Source organism: Hypomesus nipponensis, chromosome 5 (genome assembly GCF_054491055.1).
Source record: "Hypomesus nipponensis isolate SF chromosome 5, ASM5449105v1, whole genome shotgun sequence".
In the NCBI taxonomy this organism is placed as follows: Eukaryota; Metazoa; Chordata; class Actinopteri; order Osmeriformes; family Osmeridae; genus Hypomesus; species Hypomesus nipponensis.
This window is the reverse complement of record NC_140365.1, coordinates 12,752,993-12,767,563: the sequence shown is the minus strand read 5'-3', so window position 1 is coordinate 12,767,563 and position 14,571 is coordinate 12,752,993. Positions and strand designations below refer to the sequence as shown.

General features: G+C 42.0%; 1 protein-coding gene across 2 annotated transcripts in view; it reads left to right on the top strand.

The window, feature by feature from the left end:
• Positions 1–14,571, top strand: part of doc2b (double C2-like domains, beta) — a 303,902-nt gene that overhangs the window by 156,399 nt on the left and 132,932 nt on the right. The window lies entirely within an intron of this gene.

Below are 14,571 nucleotides of genomic sequence, written 5' to 3'. Positions count from 1 at the left end.
TACAGTGACTCTTAGCTGTCTGGGACTTAATGGTATATGAAAAGGCCTTCCCTAGAGGCCGTTCTTTCGGGTGTGAGACTCCAAGAGATTTCTCATGTACCTAACACTAAACATATGCACTCCTGCTGTATTTTTCTGTAATTTACGTAATCAGGCACACCACTAAAGAACATCATCTTGCTTCACACAACAAACAAATCCCCCATTTGTGTCTGATTCAATGTTTCGGAATCTTTGTGAAATAATGGGAACAGAACATCTTTCGTTAAGTAAACATATCAACATGATTTAGCCCATCATTGCGAGAGGTTGTTTTGCCCATCAGCCATTACAAACTAATTGGCTGTCAATAATAATATTTTTTTCAGGCGTATTATTACCGACTAGTGTCAGTGGCAGGGCCTAGGTGGGGAATCGGGAGAATTCCCGGTGGGCCGTTTCACTTTTGGGCTGGTCGAGGATTTTTTTGTTGTTGACATTTGTCACTTTAGTATATCTTCTCTTAAAGTAGGCTATACACGTTCCGCATTCTGACACCGCAGCCTCTGCATGGGTTGTACCATGTGAAGGAGTTCTCCCCTCCCCAATAGAGTTGGTTGGGTCCATAGCCCGTCTTTTCCAAAAAGTTCTCAGGCTACCGATAGCTGGGCCGGGCAACGACACGCGTCATGGAGGATGGATGGGAGCAGGGCCGGAGTGATCGCATCACTAGACAAGGTTTTACCAATTGAAAAACGGCTACGTTTATATTACATAAACCTCTAAAAACTATTTTGCGCTCAAATAAGGGCCAAAAATGTTTGCTTGTGCGCTGTGCGCCCTCGCATTAAATGTGGAAGTCCCTATCTTGCATCACATCAAACCCTTATGTCCTAGGTTTGGGCTAAGCCCCGAATGTTTACAACGTATGGCTCCGTACCTGATTAACACTTGGATTGTTAAGCAGTCTCAAAAATGGTATCAACATAAAAAATAATACGATCCATTTCTGTAATCATGATACCCCCCAGAAAAGTTCACTGCACCCCCAGTCAAAGCAGGCTGCATCTGTCCGTTTGGTATACAAAAGAAAGTGGGCTGGTCTTGGGCCTGCCTAAATATATCAACTGGCCACAATCAAAATTAAGACTTTACTTAGTGTGTTTGTGCGTACCACACTGTGATCTTGCTTAGTTGTAGGAAGAGAAAGTTCCATCCTTCAATGTTGCGCAGTTTATACATCGCATCCTGGATACCTATGGGTAAAAACGTCTACTAAATGTAAGTGTATAGTTATGGCCACCCTCGAGGGCTCCCAGTCACTTACCTCTCTATTGTAAGACTTGTTTCCGCAGTATTGATCCAAGTAAAGATCACTGAAGCGGTAAAAAACTATTTTGTACTGGAAGTGATGTGAGCCAAATTGAGGGGGGTTCAGTATATGAAATCCAACCATTATTATTGTGTTTGAAATGGGCCAAACAAATTCAGATTTGTTGTTGTTGTTGCTCCAACTGGATGATTTCTAAGGAGATTTGCACCAGTTTTCATACATCAGTTCTACATGTTTAAACAAAAATACGGCCAGTAGAGAACATCCACTACCCCTGTGTACCAACAACCTCTTCTACATATATGAATCTGCATTTATTTACATATTAAGTAAGGAATTGGCTTTAGAGTTTTGTAGTGCAACCATTCAGACTGACATTTTGAAAGAGGTTCTTTTAAAAGGTTGGTTAATGGCCACTCTCTTTGTGAGTTATTTTGCGCTTTGTAATGATCTGTCCGACTATTGGCCTCCAGACAAGACACATACACACAAACAGGTGCAGAAAGACACATTGTCTGTGTGTTGTGCTGAGTGAGTTAGTGTGTTAGTTTAGTGCATGGTGTTTCCGTGTTTATGAGAGGGTGGAAATAGAAAGATATGGATTGGAGACTATGTCAGTGCATCTGTGTGTGTAAATGTGGTGTGATGATTAGGTTGAGCCCACCTGATGATTCACAAGGTCGCACCAAAGCCTTCCTTAGACTGTCTCTGCCTGTTGCCATGGGAACTGAAATCTCTTCGAGCTCCTGCCATCGGGAGCCACTCTTGTCCTTTATGTAAATAAACACTCAACAACAACAAAAATTATAGGACAGGGAATATAGCCATGTGAACATTGTCACCACCTCTCATTGTAAATCACTTGCTACTGCAGTACCTCACATAGTTTAAAGAAAACCAAAGTGTATTAAATAGGAATATAATATCTGAAATATTGTGGATGTCTAAACTGAAGCTTTTGGATCAGAATGTGCAGTCTGAGGATATGGCCTTTATTAATCTCCATCCTTGTAAAGCACAAGGTACACAGCACCTGGCAAAACGGTCCGGCAAAATGGAGAAACAGTATTCAGAAATATGTATTTTTGTGACTAGGTAATGCATCCTGACATTGTCATTCTATATAAAGCAGCTGTAATACCTCAAGAAGCCTACAACTGCAAAGGTCCAAAAGATCATGCAGAGTGCATTTTGGTTCATTGTTAGTTTTTATTAACACAAAAAAACATTGTATGTAATTTTTTATGTGGTCATCATTACACTATTCAAGTTAGAGCCTCTCAAAGGAGACCTTGGATCAAACTTAACATGTGTAAATATCTTTATGAACATGAAGATTCAATAACTAAAACATAAACTGAACAAGTTTCACAGACATGTGACTATCGGGGGGGGGGGGGGTATGGTTGTTTGATATATTGCTGTAATAGTCATAAGTATAACTTCTATTTGTTTGAAATATTGGTAAGAGAACAGATCAATGTTGTCACCATTTTGCACTTTGACACTGTCTACACATGACTGACCATTGTTGTCACTGATGATGACACGAAGGAGACCACGGTTACAACGGTCGTGTTTAACTTGTGAGAGGCCACAAGACAAAAACGGGTAACCATTTGATTGTGTCTGACAAACTGTGACTTGAGAATTTAACAGTTTGGGATATCAACATGTAAGAATGCTAAAGTCCTTTGTTGAAAAATCACTTCAAAAAGGTGAATGAAAACCTGTTGAAATCATTTTTACTTTAGCAGCACTCTTAGAATCTGGTAGCAGATGTGCCCTCCATGTCTGTAGACCAGTGGTTCTCAACCTTTTTTCAGCGATGTACCCCTTGTGAAATATTTTTTCAGCCAAGTACCCCCTAACCAGCGCAGAGCATTTTTGATTGAAAGAAAGATGTAGGCCTTAATACACAGCGCTATGCCATTGTAACGGATGTGTTCAGGGCATGAACAGGCACAACTAATGGGTGGGTTTTTATATTTATTTGCTCCTGCAGAAGATAATGAAACAACAAATTGCCATCTTATTTTCTCTCACTTTGCACCTCAGCTTCCCTCAAGGAATACAAAATGTAGTGTTCATTCAACATTACATCACTCATTCAATGCACACTATTAGCCAAGAGCTATTCAAATTTGACCAGAAAACATTTAGCAAATTAATGTTAATATCACGAAAAACTATATCCAGAGGAGATAACAGTGCCACCCATAGCCGCGGGAACATATTTTATCAAGGGGGTGCTGGGGGGGTCTTAATTTTGCGGGGCGGCAGGGACGTAAAAATAGGCCCTGGACTGATCCAGACCGGCCCACCAGAACTGGCCCCCATATACGCCACCACAGCTGCCCTGCTAATGCAAGCATATTCAGTGTGCAAGCATATTCAAGCCAACATTTTCTAGTCTAGTGAAGGTGATTTCTTTCTCTCTTAATTTTTCAGCCCCACCCTACGTTTCTTAGCCTGGTTTTCCATCATTATTTTTCTCCCGATGGCCAGTCCCGATGGCCAGTCCCGATGGCCAGTCCCGATGGCCAGTCCCGATGGCCAGTCCCGATGGCCAGTCCCGATGCTCCCGATGGCCACAGCTCCACTACTGCGGAGCTGTGCCACGGTGGTGGATTTTTAAGTCATATCGTTCTAAATGCTCGTGCTGTCAGGGGGTGCTGCAGCACCGTCAGCATCCCTAGTTCCCGCGGCCATGGTGCCACCTAGAGCAAGGGTCCTCAAACATTTCAGCCCACAACCCCTAAAATAATGGTTCCAGTTACTCACGACCCCTGCATCCACGTAGGTGGTTTACGTATACGTGGGAGTAAAAATAGGTCCTGGACTTTGATCCAGACCCGCCCACCAGAACCGGCCCCCATACACGCCACCACAACTTCCCTGCCCTGCTAATGCATGCACATTCTGAGTTCAGAAGAATCAGAATAAGAAGGGATTTTATTCGCCATGAATGTTTGCACAAACAAGGAATTTACTTTGGCAGGGAGGTTGCAATGTGCAGGGTGTCATTGTGCAGCTTGTGATTTAAAGTCAGTGAGAGTCCTTGACCTTGTTAAAGTGGCCAACAGCGGATGGGAAGAAACTGTTCTTGTGGCGTAAGGGTTTTGGTCTTGATGGACCACAGCCTTCTGCCGGAGGGGAGTAGCTGAAACAGGGAGTGTCCAGGGTGGGAGGGGGTAGGCCACAATCTTCCTCGCTCGCCTCAGGGACCTCGAGGTGTGCAAGTCCTCGAGGGTAGGCAGATTGCAGCAAATCACCTTCTCAGTAGCGCGGATGATACGCTGCAGTCTGCTCTTGTCCTTGGCAGTGGCAGCAGCGTACCAGATGGTGATGGAGGAGGTGAGGATGGACTCAATGAAGGCTGTGTAGAAGTGCACCATCATTGTCTTTGGCAGGTTGAATTTCTTCAGCTGCCGTAGGAAGTACATCCTCTGTTGTGCTTTCTTGGTGAGGGAGCTGATGTTCAGTTCCCACTTGAGGTCCTGGGAGAGAATAGCAGGGATTAAAGTGGAGGAAAAAAATCCTGAGCTGGAACTTTTTTGAGGCGGGGGGGGGGGGCAGCTTTTCTACACAGGGTGACCAGTGGCTAAGAAATTGTGAATGACAAGTCTTTTTATGCAATAAATGTGCACAAACGTATTTCTAAGTCGCAGACACTGTCAGTCATAGACAATGGTGTTTCAGCTGCAACAGTTGCTCCCGGCAATGTCGTGGTAAGTTTGAGTGCACGAGCAGTGGCTCTATGACATTAAGAGCAAGCACTTTCTTACCGTTGCTGGCATATAATAACTTCCTCAAGCAAAATGTGCAGAAACAAGCACCAGGCTCTCTCAGTTTCTTGCACCAACTGCCAAAAGGCTTGCCGTCTCTACCTTCTTCCCATCCACACCCAGCAGCATTTATTTTTGAGTAATTTATCTATGGTTAGGACATCATCCCCCGGCTTCATGAATTTGTACTCCATGCTTTCACCAACAACGCTAACATGACGTATGGATCTCATTCACACTGTGTTGCAGAACCCGCCCTGCTCTGCTTCTGATAGGCTTGTAACGGTAGTTATAGCTGCGTTTCTCTCATATGATTGGTAGGGGAAATCAATTGACTCAAAAATATTAAACCGCGTGCAAGTTCCCAATTTTTTTTTCTCATGGTCGCACGCCGGACATCCGGCGCAGTGCCGGAATACTTCAAGCCCTGGGATAGTGCCCAGGGAGCGGAAGGATCCCCACAGTGTTGATTGGGGAGTCGCAGAGGGTGATGGGGGTGAGTGGGGCTGTATTCTTCCTGAAGTCCACAACCATCTCCACTGTCTTAAGAGCATTGAGCTTTAAGTTAGGGGGGTAGCAGGGAGCTGAAGAAGAGCGGCTACTGACGTCACTGTTGCGGCGCTCAGATTGCTTTTACAGTTGCTAAGTATGGGCAGTACTTTGCGGGCAGACCACAAAAACAAAAAAGCAATGTCCGCGATGTTTTCTTTTTTATCATGGCATAAAATGTGAAAGAAAATGCAAATAGGATGATTGATTACTAATTGTATTTATGAGTCCAATAATGCAGCCACATTCTTAAAATTAAAAAGCATTTCTGCAAATATATTAACATTTTCAACAGGGTGGCCGCGGGTCCTTAAAAAGTCTTAAATCACTTTTCCTAAAAATAAGGCCTTAAAAAGTATTAGTATTTTTTTTGTAGGCTATATGTGCTGCGTTATCTATGGTAAGGTCAGAGCGTAGCCTACTGCACAGATTTTGATGACGTAAAGCATCTGCAATACAGGTAATACAGCAATGGTTGATAGCCACTCAACTTAGAAACATGGGGAAATGAAAGTTCAATTACAAATGGCTTGAAAAGAATGAGTATTCTTGGTTAAGGGTGGTGCCTGGAAATGCTTATGAAGCGAACTGCGTGTCGGAAGAATTCCAAACTTGGGACAATGGGGATCAGGGCTGCGTGTCCCGATAATGATGGATCGTAGCAACTGTCGAACAAAAAACGAAAGCATCAATATTTCTTGCGTGCGTTTCCCAAACATGCTCGTAAGGTGTAGGCTAATCTATGCGCTTTCAAGAGTTACACATTTTCAAGAGACACTTTAACTACGATGTCTTTGGGAACGGCCCTTAAAACTAAGATTCGTCCAACGATGGATTCTACGATCAATTAAGGCGTACGATGCTTTCGGGAAACGCAGCCCAGAGCGATGGAATAGCACGTGCAGAGCAAAAAACATAGAGACTACGTAAAGGCACGCCAGCAGCCTGCAATTGCTAGTTTCTGCTCCAACATGTCCACCGCTAGCAACGATGTCAACCATGGCCGCGGGAACTAGGGGTGCTGAGGGTGCTGCAGCACCCCCTGACAGCACAAGCATTTAAATTGATATGACTTAAAAATCCACTACCGTGGAACAGCTCCGCAGTAGCGGAGTGGCCATCGGGAGCACCAGGAGAAGAATAACGATGGAAAACCAGGCTAAGAAATGTAGGGTGGGGCTGAAAAATTAAGAGACAAAGAAATCACCTTCACTAGACAAGGTTTTACGTATTGAATCATCAGGTTTTACTAACCTGATTCAAATGAATGGTCGTTAACAGGCTTCTGCAGAGCTGGATAACGACCCATTCATTTGAATCAGGTGTGTTGGAGCAGGGAAATATCTAAAACATGCAGGACAGGGGGTCCCGAGGACCAGGGTTGGGAACCACTGGCTTCGAGCTTTGAAATCTGTTTCAAAAAGTAGTTTTAGTTTGCCAGCATTGCAACAATTTTCACTCTTCATGCTTTATTTTTGGATCAATAGATAGCTAATTTTGTGTTGGTCGTAGCAGTGGCGAAAATCTGCTATCAACTTGGGGGGGGACATTTATATGACATTTTCTCAAGAGCAACTTCTGAGGGGGACACCAAAATGATTGCTGTAATACAGCCTACATTGTAATATGTTAAATGTATATTGAGGAACCATAATTCATACTCCTGGATAATTTATAGTTAGGAACTGAAGGGTTGTCTCAACTTGTTCAAATGTAGTTTTAGTAGTGTTTCTAATCAGTCAAGTATGAATGCAGGTGTACAGTATTTACAACCAGCAATACCAAGAAAGGCCAGTATGTACTGTACACTGTATGGGTGCAGTTTATGTAATTACAATGGGTATGGTGCAGTCTTATCTAAAATAATCTCAATAGAACCATCATAAAGTCTGGGAAAATCGCGAAACCATTTCTCCTGAAGTGTCAACACTTTGTTGGCAAGAGTCTGCGGTTCTATAAATTGTGGGTGTGGCTGATATGGTTCTGTGCCACGGATTCCTGCTGGCAAAAAAGTTGACCCTCGGTCCCGCCATGGCTGTGACACTGTCATCTCTCCCTTGCTCTTTCCCTTTCACCACCCTCACTGACTCACAGTCTGTCTCCTAGAAAAGACATAAGGTATTTGCCATCCTTCTAACTACCAATACCCAATACTACACAATTAATCACAACAACAAAACCATTGCCTCAAACTAATTTTGGTTCAGTCACCAGTTTAAGTAGAGAGTGGGGGTATCCATGGCATTGTCCAATTATGTCCCTATTCTACAAGTCTAAAGAAGAGATCCCATAATGTTGCCAAACAAGAGACTCAACAAACTTACCCGAGACCCCCTGTCTCTGCCAGTCTGTTCCTGCCTACCTGCAGCTCTATTGTCTGTTTGTCATCTGGGGTCTCATTTATAAAACTGTGCGTAGGATTCTTACTAAAAGTGTACGTACGCCCAAAAGCCTAAAATGGCGTACGCACACAAAAATTCAGATTTATAAAACCGTGCGTACGCACACCTGTACGCAATGTTCCCTTTATAAATCACAGATTACCCACAAAGGTGCGTACGTGAATCAGCCTTGTACCCCGCCCTGAACACGCCCATTTTTAACCATAAATAGTCAATGCAAAGCACCTCATGAATGCTAATCTAGTATCTCCTCATGACCCTGGCATACGATTGTTCTTTACGGGGAATCATAGCGCATGACAACTTCTCAGACACTGTTAGCCTATTGGTGGAGCCCGAAAACTCTGAAAATGTGGTGGCCGGTAGATCACCAATTTAAAAAAACTGTGCGAGTGGCGTCAACTGTGGCAGTGATACTGCGAGTCCAGATACAATTTGAAAACAAAAGCGTTTTGTTATGAACAGTAATCTATTAAAGTCTGGACTGATAACGAGGACGTAGAGTGTAGCGATTGCACAGGAGCTTGACGACTGTAGGCCTATTTCCAGGTTTTGACATATGAGGATATTTGCACAGTATTAAATAAATATATTTAGTTATACACTGTGTTCTGCAGTTATCTAAAGGTAGGATATGTGATGTTATCCTGTATTCCATGCAGTCGGGGAATATCCCCCTCCTCAACTCCCGTAGTGGACAATCTGATGGTGAGGAAGAGCTGAATTTTTATTTAAAATTTGAGTTGGATTGTACAAGGTGTTTATGGAACAAGAATCACTCTGTACAAGCGCAAATAACACTGCTGGATGTAATCTTCATGACAATCATGAAATTGAATGAAAAAAACATGTGAGGAAAGCAAAATATATAAATATTACGAGTAATGTTCTTCCCACATTCAATTTCTGCAGTCTGACTACAGTACGGTCATCTGCGTCGCCAATTCCAACTGTTTTCAAAATGTGCGTGGCCTACGGGAGGGTCAGAGTTTGCGTGGAGGACCGCACATTCTCCCGTCAAGTTTGTTTTTTATAAATCACAACCTTTGCGTGGAAAGTAGCGTAGGCACATTTTCAGTCCCGTTTTGTGCGTACGCAAGCTTTATAAATGAGACCCCTGGTGCCTCCTCTGCCTAATGGCATCATTATGAAACATTCAATTAGCACATTTCACATCATTTTTATGAGTATTTTATCAACTAGTCTTTGAGATTAGACCACTAGCTAGGGTTCTTTCTTAGCGTTCTGGTGTCCTGAAATGCTCTGATGTCCGTCTTTCTTTTTTCTGCAATTTTTCTACCATGCTGGCCGCACACACAATGTGCAGGTTATTTACAGTAGCAAATGGGCTTCTATCATTTATTACCATTATTATAGAATAGGCTTTGATCTACCAGGTAGCTAGACAGTTAGGAAAGGTGAAACGGATTGCATTGACAAGGATTGACAGCTATATGAGTTCACCCTTTACACAACGTAAACTGCAACCTTTTGTCATATTAATATAATTCATATTTTGGTTTTATATTGGCTGGCTTCCCAGAATAGCTGAATTTGCAGAGCTAGCGAGCCCCAATTCCGTTTGTGAGGTATTTGCCATCATCTTTGCTATCGCCAGTTTACTCCAGATTGACACACAGGTGCTTCAAAGTCCCAAGAGACGATTTAGCTTTTACAACGAGACCATTTAAGATAATTATGACAATGGTAGAATATAGTATAGTTCTGTTCAGTATCACTAACCATGGATTTCGAAGAACTACAATATCCGTGCTGATCTTGGATTAAATTGACGATAGCAAAGTTTCCATCTTTTGACGACGCCAAATGTAATAGATGCTAGCTAATGTTTGCTCCATCGGTTTGTTTGCTAGCTTGCAAATGCAGCTCTGTTAGTGTGTGTGAACCTTGCCAACATAGTGAAATCGCTGTGGTGTGATTAACTGGATTAATTTCACGTTAGCTAGGCCTACCTGCATTTCAGATAGTAGTCACTTAAGTCACCTTGTCAGATAAGGAACACAACTACTGCATTGCTAGCTTCTCTCTGACTCTAATTCAAACAGCTGGTGATGTTATGTAGCTAGCTAGCTAACAGTGACCAATTCAGGGAAAATTGTGAAAGTTATGAATGTTTTATTGTATTGAGTGGTAGAAATAAATTGTCAAACCAATCCCTTCTTACAACTACTTACTGGACATCAGCCACCAACGACACAAACAGATACTGTACGATTTTCACACATGCACCTGCATCACTGCTAAGGGCTGGGGCTGTGGATCAAACCATTGTGGGACCAAGGGCGGGGTTTGGAATCATTTAAATGTTTAAAAAGTGCCATTGTGTCCATAATCAGCAAAGCGCTTTCATTGCATATTATCGTTATTGAAATTACATAGTTATGTTTACTGTGATTTATTGGGGGGGACAAATCATATTTTTCCCAGCATTGGGGGGGTCGTGTCCCCCCCCAGGATTTCCGCCCATGGGTCGTAGACAGTTGTCTGTGGAATCCAACAGACTTACACATTCCAACAAGTCCAACTCTTGCCCCATAGAGACCGATGCAAATCTGGTGACAAATTTGTCAGAGAAAGCAGAAGGAACACGTTTTTGAAACTGCCGGTAGAGTAGTATTTCTGTTTCTATAATTTAATCTACTAAAACGAATATTCTACTTCTTCTACTACTACAGTTCAACAGTTCAGCTTTCAGCTTCTCCTGCATTGTATTTCAGCTCTGAACATTGTTAGATGATGCAGTTCAGCTTCTTTCCTTTTGTGTGACTCACACATTTTAAAAAGTCATTTCAGCTTGTGGGTATTTTCTCATTTCTGTATTTTCAGCAATTAATTTCAGCTTTCAGCATTCCAACGCATTTCCGGCAGGAAATGCACTTTCTAGTTTACATTAATTTTCTTTTATATAATTTTCTATAATGCTGCACACCATATACAGTATTTATACATACACATTAACATTTTTCCGTTGCTCTTCTACACTTCTATTAACTACGCTAGCTTAGAATAGAATTATAGAATCTTTCATTTTCAGCCAAAGCCATTTTTGAGCCTCAAATCATATAATATGTGTCAAACATTGGCCATTCTGTTAAACAATTAAAATGCAAAGTTTAATAATGGAAAAAAATCGATATGCTTAGTTTAATAATGGGTTAACACGACAACGCTAACGTTTGCTGATAACACACGCCCTCAGATAATTAACGTGAAGTGATCAATAATGGGAGACAAATGCCTGAGCTAAAATGTATGCTTCAAACGACGGGACAGAAGAAAACTTGATCGACTACACACAATAAAGACAAATTGCTTCCCACAGTGACAAGTGGTTGTGATCACTTTTGAGGAGTTTAGCTCTACCTTTGATAGTTAGAGATGAAGCGCAAACATAAGCTGCGCTGCTGCATGCTTCGAACACATGACATTCCAGTCACTTCATTCCATGCTGGAATGAAGTTGTGTTCAAATATTTCTTAATATTTGTTGTATTTCCTCCCTTCGACAAAAAATACTTTTTACACGCGTTACAAGTGGCGTTGTTGTCATTTAGTCGTGTGAAATACAACCAAACTTTGGAACGCTTCTGTCTAGTTGCCATGTTTGCTGCAGTCTGAATAAACTATAAAAGTTTGCGCATGCGCAACGCCACAGAGAACCGTTTGCAGAATCGTTATATAATTTGGCTGACGATTCCAAGGAATTGGTCCACTGGGAACCGGTTCTAAACAAGAACCGGTTCTCGATACCCATCCCTAGTAAGGATTGCCATGACTATATACAGGTAGCTAGCAACTGCGTTGTACCTGGCTTCCCTTGCAAGGGCTTACAGTCTCGCTAAACAGAAATCCAGTGACATGGCAGGCTCGTTGGCTTTGAACGTCTTACTTTGCCCTTGCCAGGACACCAATTTATCCTAGTGAGCTATTCTCAGTGCTGGAAATTACTGTATTCAGTTACTGTGTAAAAATATAAGCAGTTTTTCAACTGGCAAGCGGTTGTCAGATTTAGCCCAAGTTTAAACAGTAAAGGTGATTGTGGTCTGAAGATAATCTGTGCCAAATTTGGTGAATATTAGATACATTTTGAATAGGCATAGGGAAAAAACGCTTATAAAACGTAAAATGGCAGCCGCATCAATTCATCTGGTATCACAAGTTAACATGTGTCAGACACGGGATCGCCCCTCTAGCGGTTAGATGACACAACCTTTTGTGGTCCTCTTTGGAACAGGGTCCCGAACACTTGTACCAAGTTTGATGTCAATTCAGCAAATATTTCCTGAGATATGATCTCACTTCCTGTTTTGGCGGCTTCATCGCCGACTTTGATATACTTTACCGGAAAAACAGTTTTGAAAATCAAAAACCATGTGAAAACTTTTGTGAGGCTTAATCTGAAGATAATTGGTGAATATTTTTTGCTTATTGCAGCGCCTCCTAGAGGTGAAATGGCATGACCTAATGGACCTCTTTAGAACAGGGTCCCTAGTCCTTATACAAAGTTTGGTGTCAATGCAGTAAAGAGGTGCTGAGATATTACCTCACTTCTTTTATGGTGGCTTGGTTGACAACTTTGATTGGCTGTTCCAGTCAAAGGTTTTAGAAAATCAAAAAAACGTGATGTCTTTTGTGAGGCTTGCTCTGAAGAGGATCTGTGCCAAATTTGGTGAAGATTGGACAAACTTTATAGGAGGGGTAGCGAAAAAACTTCATATTCATTCAATCAAAATGGCGGCCACATCAATTCGGCCACATCAATTTGATGTGGCTATTACTAACAAACGATTTCAAACGAAATCCATATGGTCACTTTTGTGAGTCTTGGTCTGAAGATCATCTGTGGCAATTTTGAAGAAGATTCGACAACAATTGTAGAAGTAGTTACAAAAAAACGCTTTTCCTTAACATTCAAAATGGCAGAGAATCTATATAACTGGGTATGATGTCAGAGTGCTTTGGACTCGTCTTGATCCAGGGAATACAACGATACCTAATTTTCGAAAATGAGACATGTGGTTCAAAGGTAACATGTGTAAACACACCTTCAACTTTGACCCATTGGTGACGCAGGAGGGTTTGAAATGGAGACATGAAACTTGGTGAAATTGACAAGGGGACTGGCCCCAAAGAGTGTGCCAATTTTCACAACTTCTGACAATACGGTTCCAGGGGCTGCCATAGAATCCCATGGCAGAAGAAGATGTATTATAATAATAAATATAGCTGCAAGCAGCAATGCGGGTTCCTCCGCAAAATGGCAAAATATTATAAACATTTAAATTGTAGAAGGTCAAAAGTTGGACAACAAGAGAGCAAGACTACTTCATGTTGGGCCAACTACAAAATGCTGACTGGGGATTTGAACTCATGAGCATAAGGTTACAAGGCAGCCTCTCTATCCTCTCTGCTACACACCAACTGTTGAGACTATATGAGTAGAAAGGGCCGAGTATTAGCTTTGGTCAGCTTTGGAACAAGGGTTAAGAAACGGTTGACATTTCAAAGTGGAATTGCATGAAATTGCACATGGTATTTCATAATGATGTCATCCTGTTTAACTAAACAGATATTCAAATTTAAGACAGGCTAAAAGGCTGCGGCTGGATTCAAACCTGCAACCTTATACTTTGCAGGTCACTGTCCCTGTCCATTGAGCTATTCTCAGTGTTGAATATTGTCATGTTCAGTTACTGTATAAAAAAGCAACACTGTTTCCAGAGTTTCTCAAAGATGGCTTGAAGACCGCTTTCTAGGACCATAGTCAACTGACAATCAAGAATAGTCTCATAAGCAATAGTTCTATGACACCAATCATGATCAACTCCTTTCAAGAATTAATTTACAATAGCCGACTCTCACTACCGAATAAACCACACAACATGCACTCTCAGGGTGACCAACAAGATTATATTAACTGATAAACAATAATATTACAAACATCTAACTGAACAAACACAAAAGTGAAATCCCTCGCACGGCTGTTGTAACCGCACTATTTTTCACGAGTCTTTGCCTATTTGACATCCCGCACTGCATGCTGGGTACCCAAGAGCGCTGACGCTGATGATCTAGCTGTGCTCCGACTGCGTGATATGACGAGATGCTACTGACGCGCTACGGTCTCGGCATCTCCTGAAATGGAACGCGTCTTTCTGCCTTGAAGCTGCATGCGCATCACGCGCACAGCTGGGGGGGGTGGGGGCTTCACAGGGTTTCTACAGGTGTAAACAAGTTCAATTTAAGACCTTTTAATACCCCTTCCAATTGAAATTAAAGACCTAATTTACGATGGAAATACAAATCAAAAGTGATGTGAAATATCAGGGATGCAAACACATGTATGGTCAAAAAAGAGAGAAGTAATTTCAGCCCTCGCCCCGCAGCAAATATCCATATCCTTACTTTGCCACCAACCCCCTGACATCCCTGGCCCACCCCTACATGCACATTGAGTAAAATGACATTCTGAAGATCAAAATACACCAACACTTATTTGG